Raw genomic sequence first — 6,224 nt, forward strand, 5'->3', positions numbered from 1 at the left:
GTTTCACCAGAGGGAAGCTTGAACATGGAAGGGCTCAGAAGCATCTCAGAGGAATGAGTTAAGCATCACTTTGATTTGCAGAGATCTCTGTAAACACAAGTGCAAACACACTGTGGTTTTATCAGAATTATAGCTGACTACTCCTGTTCCCAGTTTGGACATGGGTGAGAAAGCAGGTGTTTGGCTCATCTGCAGTGGCAATAGGCAGGCAATTAAACAGAGCTTTTTTTCTCCAGCAGTTCTGGATAATGCCATCTCTTTCTCCCCATTTTTCTGCGTGGATAACTGAGTAGATTCAACCACATTTAGCAGCTCCAGTTTAAATGCAGGTAGGGAACTGAAGCACAAAGTCACGCTATCAGTTCTAGCAGAACATTCTGTTCTATTTCAAGGAGCATTTACATTAATTTCCATAGGTACTCCATGGATAGTCAGAAGAAACTTGCAGGAAAGCAAAAGTCTCTCCAGGAATGACATTAGTCACATATTCCTCAGCCCAGCAGAGAGGTCTGCAAGAGCCCAGGATTCAGCTTCATCATAGAGTCATGGAATCATAGAATGGTTAGGGTTGGAAAGGACCTTAAGATCATCAAGTTCCAACCCCCCTGCCATGGGCAGAGACACCTCGCTCTAAACCATATCACCCAAGGCCTCGTCCAACCTGGCCTTGAACACTGCCAGGGATGGAGCATTCACAACCTCCCTGGGCAACCTATTCCAGTGCCTCACCACCCTAGCAGGAAAGAATTTCCTCCTTATATCCAATCTAAACTTCCCCTGTTTAAGTTTTAACCCATGACCCCTTGTCCTATCACTACAGTCCCTAATGAAGAGTCCCTTCATCACCTTAAACTGTCTTTTACCACTAGAGAGAAACATGGCTTGGAAGAATAAGTAATTCATGCTCTTGGCCTGGAAGAACCCTAGTTTAATTTAGGGATTAGTCGCTGTGGGAAGCAAAAGGATGCTGAGCCAACAGGGGAGTCAGCTGCACTCTCAGCTTTACAGCTGCAAGCGTCACTCTCACTTATTCCACTTTGCCAGCAGAATTGGGAGATAAAGGCTCTTTTATTTGCTGAACACTCAAGACAGCCTTAAGAGCCATAATATCAGTAGAAAGAAAGCCCCATGCAGCCAATATTGCAAGATTTGTAGTGATACAGTCTGAAAGAAGGAACAAGACTTACTGTAGCTGTAACATTCTGCTGCAGCCTCCAATCAAGCAGGGATCTCATGAAGAGCTATCATCAAAGCAAGTGGATTTCAACAGTATCAGCTCAGTCTGATCTATCTTGTAAGGGTATGGGTTCCTCTTTGAATTCTCCCTTGGTTTCCTACCAGGAGCAAGGTTTAAGGGATGGAGTGGTACATTACTGCCAAAACAAAGCAACCATTTTATGCTTATCAGTGGCTGTTACGCATGAAGGTAGAAGAGAACTTATCAGCCCTATGCCTCACACTGAAGGGAGGAGAAATCTACACTTAGAACACTCTCTGCTACTCCTTTGCTAAATTCAAATGAGGTACTTACTGATACAATTCAAGACCTTCACCAAAAAGAAAGGTGAAGGAGAACATCCCCATTTACATATTTACAATTGTCAAGGTAGCCTGCAAGTTCAAGCACCGGCTGCTTTGGCATGAGGTCAAGTAGCATCTGGTGTACAGAAGCTAGTATACACAAGTGGCCAAGACCAGATGCAAACTATAAACCACAGCAAAGAGGAAAATTGCTGGTGAAGTCCAACTCTTGCTTCTTTGTGCACAAGCGCATTCTTTCCTAGGGCTTGAAAGCATCACTTTGCACTGGGCATACGCAAAAGCGTATTTGTCACCTTGGGAAGTGACAAATTGAAAAGGATCTTCTTGATGGAAAGATAACTTTCCTTCTATTCTTGCAGCATTATTGTTTAACTGCATAATGGAGCAATAGGGCTCTCCCACATCACTGATCTCCAGAAGTACAATGCAGAAAACCACTTCAACCTCTTGGCATATTAATGGGGCTAGAAATAGCTCCTCTGCAAACAAGCACTGCAGCATTGAGGGAGTTATTCTGTTGCTCTTTTTAGACTCAAGCTTTAATCCCTTTATCCTACTAAGGAACTCTACCTTCAGGGGCAGTACTTAACACCCAGCACACTCCCTAAGGCTAAGTGCAGTGCTCCACAGCTCTATCCTTAGGAAAGCACTACCACTTCTAAGGGCTCTCCAGGCTCAAGGTGCCTAAGCCACTGCTGCAAACAGTGTCTCATAATGACTCCACAAAGCAGGACAGAAGAGACTGAGGTGCCAGACCTCATGTCACCCAACCACCACTTTGAAGCTATTTCCATCTCTGTGCACAGCCATTGTCACCCTATGTGCCACACACTTTACTCTCTGCTTATTTACCCTCACTGTGCCTGAAGTACTAGTATTATACCCTGGGCAGACATGGGATACTGAACCAGACTTGACCTCAGCCACGCAGCAGGACACTTCAGAATTCCAGAGTAGAGATCTAGTAGCCATCATCCATCACCTTCCCTGCTCCTCAGCCAACCTTCTCTTTTGCAAACAAGATCTCCGTACTTTAAAGCTGAGTGAACAGGAATGAGTTAGTGGCTTTCAGCACCACTTCAAGGCCAGGCTTGATGGGGCTTTGAGCAACCCGGTAGAGTTGACTAGGGTCTAATAGAAGGTCTCCCTGCCCATGGCAGGGGGTTGGGATTGGATGAGTCTTAAGGTCCCTTCCAACCCAAACCGATCTGTGATTCTATGATTCATGCACCGCTCGAAGGGCTGCAGGAGGCAGATGCCGTGACCCACTCCGGAACGGAATAAGCAGAAAGAGAGTAACGGGGATTTGGCAGGAGCGGGTGCTGCTGGGCGCTCCTTTCTGCAGGAAGCCTGGGGCTGAAATGCGCTGTTGCCACCTGGTGGCACCAACAAGGAGCAAATCAGGTTTGCTTCGAAACTCGCTTGCGAGCCCCGGAGCCAGAGGAGCCCTCAGACAGCACGGACTGGCCTGGCGGCGGCGCTGAACAACCTGGTTCCCACGCGTGGCGTGGAGAGAACAGGGTGGAAACCCCTGACCTGCTGCAGGCTGGGCCAGCCCCAGGACTCGGAGAACAGCACCAGGCTCATGTCCTCATCTCATAGACAGCTGCCACACACACCAGGACCCAGAGGACACCTCACAGCAGGCCCTACCCTCGTGCGCTGCTCAGCTGTCCAGCGGGTGCTTGCATGGCCTCTCTTGACAACAGGGCTGCAACAAGTTTCCGAAGAGGTACAGAACGATGTGAACCACAGAACGGTTTGGGTTGGAAGGGACCTTAAAGCTCATCCAGTTCCAACCCCCTGCCACGGGCACTGACACTTTCCAGTAGACCAGGTTGCCCCAAGCCCTGTCCAACCTGGCCTTGAACACTGCCAGGGATGGGGCGGCCACAGCTTCTCTGGGTAACCTGTGCCAGGGCCTCAGCATCCTCATATCTAATCTAAATCTCCCCTCTGTCAGCTCAGAGCCATTCCCCCTTGTCCTGTCACTACAGGCCCTTGTAAAGACCCCCTCTCCAGATTTCTTGTTGGCCCCTTTAGACACTGGAAGCTGCTCTAAGGTCTCTGTGGAGCCTTTTCTTCTCCAGGCTGAACAAGCCCAGCTCTCTCAGCCTGGCTCCATAGCAGAGGTGTTCCAGCCCTTGGAGCATCTCTGTGACCTTCTCCTGACTCGCTCCAACAGCTCCACATCCCTCTTGTTTTGGGGCCCCAGAGCTGGACACGGGGCTCCAGGCAGAGTGTTTTCAGTAATCTGTGTGGTTTGAGTAATTTGTCTTTATTCTGGACGTTTACGCCTCTGCTTTAACAGAATAAGTAGAAAAGGGAAAGAAAAGAAAACCAAACCAAAAAACAACCAACACTAAAGCAGCTTATACCTGTGAAAACAATACAATAGAGAAAAAACTTTTTTTTAGAAGTGAGAAGAAACCCCAACAGCATCCACAGCATATACAGCATACACAGACATGTTGTTTTTTTAGCCTTATTTCCCTACAACATGTAATTAAGTCTCTGCTGCTTTCCTCTAGTAGAAATACTTCCTTTTTTGCACTTGCTTAACTGACTTCTTTTTAAGCACAGATCTCTTGGAGGCAGTGACTGGGTTTTCTTGCTGCGGAGGTGTTGTTCTTAGCTCAGTGTGCAGGTAGCTTCTGGGTGCAGAAGCCACAATTGTGTATATATATATATATATATATATATATATGCACGTCATGCAGTATAGTTGTTCTGCAGTCACAGTTGCTAATGCTAAGGAAAAACCAACCCAACAAAAGAGAGAGAACTAGATCGCTAGGAATACAGCACTGACTGAAAAACAGGAGCAAGGAGAGTAAGAAAACACTTCTCTTTTCCTTTGGCTCCAGCTGAATTTTATTCTGGGAATTAAAAGGAATTGGTGATGGACACAAATACACCATCGACAGTCATGGAGAAGGCAGGGCAGCCTGCTCCCCAGGGACAGCAATTTGTTCCTGCATTCTTTTGGAGCACATTAATAACCCTCTCCCCACACAAGAAAGTTACAGAAATAACTGCTTTACAGCGCAGCAGTCATCTCCAGACCTCTGCGTGCAACTTGTCCAAACCACAGTGACCAGCCACTGACCAGTATGTGGTTCCTTCAAGGTGGCAACCAGGCCACACACTTCCCATGCAGCCTTTCCTGCCTGCCCATGTGTGCTATTGCTACAAGGAAGGCTGCCCATGGGTCCCAGATGAGGAGGAACACCAGCCTACATTTGAATCCCCTCAGGCTCCTCTGCTTCTGGGGCAGCTCTAGAACGTCTGGACAGCTTTTGTGATTTAAGATGGGCATGCCACACTAAATCCCCCATGCTGATCACCCCTGTTAAAGACTTACCCTAAATTCAGCTGACAGAACAAGCGAATACCCCATCCTTGGCAGTGTTCAAGGCCAGGTTGGACAGGGCTTGGAACAACCTGGTCTCATGGAAGGTGTCCCTGCTTGTGGCAGGGGGTTGGAACTGGGTGAGCTTTAAGGTCCCTTCCAACCCAAACCATTCTGTGAATCTATGAAATGCTGCACCTCCCTGCAGCCATTAGCAGCTATTATCATAATAACACTATTATCTCGACACCATACTAAGGTGGGGTTAGTGCAACAGCTTTTTGGTTTATGCTCAGACTTGACATATTAATTAACATAAACATTGTTGATGAGACTTTTGCCCTCTTGCCTGATGCCAAGAATGAAACTACCCAGCTAAATTAATGAATCCGTTGGGGTGAAATGACTCCTAAGTAACAGATGCAGGAACTCACAACTTAGCCCCTGTGCGGTGATTTGTACATGTGCAAACAGGGAATGGTTCACTATTGGTCCTCATGGCAGCAGAACTGGAACAGAACTCCATTCTCTTTTTCCCGCTTCACCAGGAAGCTTTGATCCTTCTGTCTGCTCCTAGATCTCAGCCAACATGTTGTGCTGGAGTAGGGACGTTTAGAAGACACGATCACAGTACGCTGTGGGCCCAGAAGCCTGGTCCTGCAGGTATCAACTCAAGCAACCAGGGATCCAACAGGTAAGAAGACCTTTATTGAAAACCCTTCAACCTACAACCGGTCATTTAAAAACACACGTATTATCTCATCGCAGGGGTACCCGAAACCAGTCCCCCATCTCATTGACGCTGCTGAGGCACCCTACAACGCTACAACACCAACCCTGGCAGAAGGGCAGTGAGAAGCCCTCGCACCCAGCGCCTCACCCCTCCTGCTCCCGGGAACCCGCCCACTTTGCAACGCCAGGATCCTCGCAAAGGGGGGTGTCGCGGCCCCTCGCCCTCACGGGGGCAGCGGACAGGAGACAAGCTGACACCGCGACAGGACGACACCAGAGCAACCCGGTAACACCCGGCCCCTGCATGGAAAAAGGGACCGGGACCCGTCCCCGCCCCGCCGGGACAGCCCGGCCCAGTGCAGCCCCGCCCGCGTCGCGGTGTCCTCTAGGATATGTAGTCCCTGTCCCCCGCCCCCACCGCAGTGCCCTCACATGAGAACTTCCCGCCCCAGAAGCCCCAGCACTGGCGCTCCGCCCCCCTTTCCTCCACGCCCCCTCCCGCAGCCTGCCGGGCTTTGTAGTCCGCGGAGGAGCTCCCACGGCGGCCGGCACTGCGCGAGAACTACGTCTCCCGGCAGGCAGCGCGGTTCGGCCTGCC

This window comes from Neopsephotus bourkii, unplaced genomic scaffold, assembly GCF_033783945.1.
Source record: "Neopsephotus bourkii isolate Nb327-2 ecotype Australia unplaced genomic scaffold, CSIRO-AGI_Nbou_v1 NB_234, whole genome shotgun sequence".
NCBI classification, from domain to species: Eukaryota; Metazoa; Chordata; class Aves; order Psittaciformes; family Psittacidae; genus Neopsephotus; species Neopsephotus bourkii.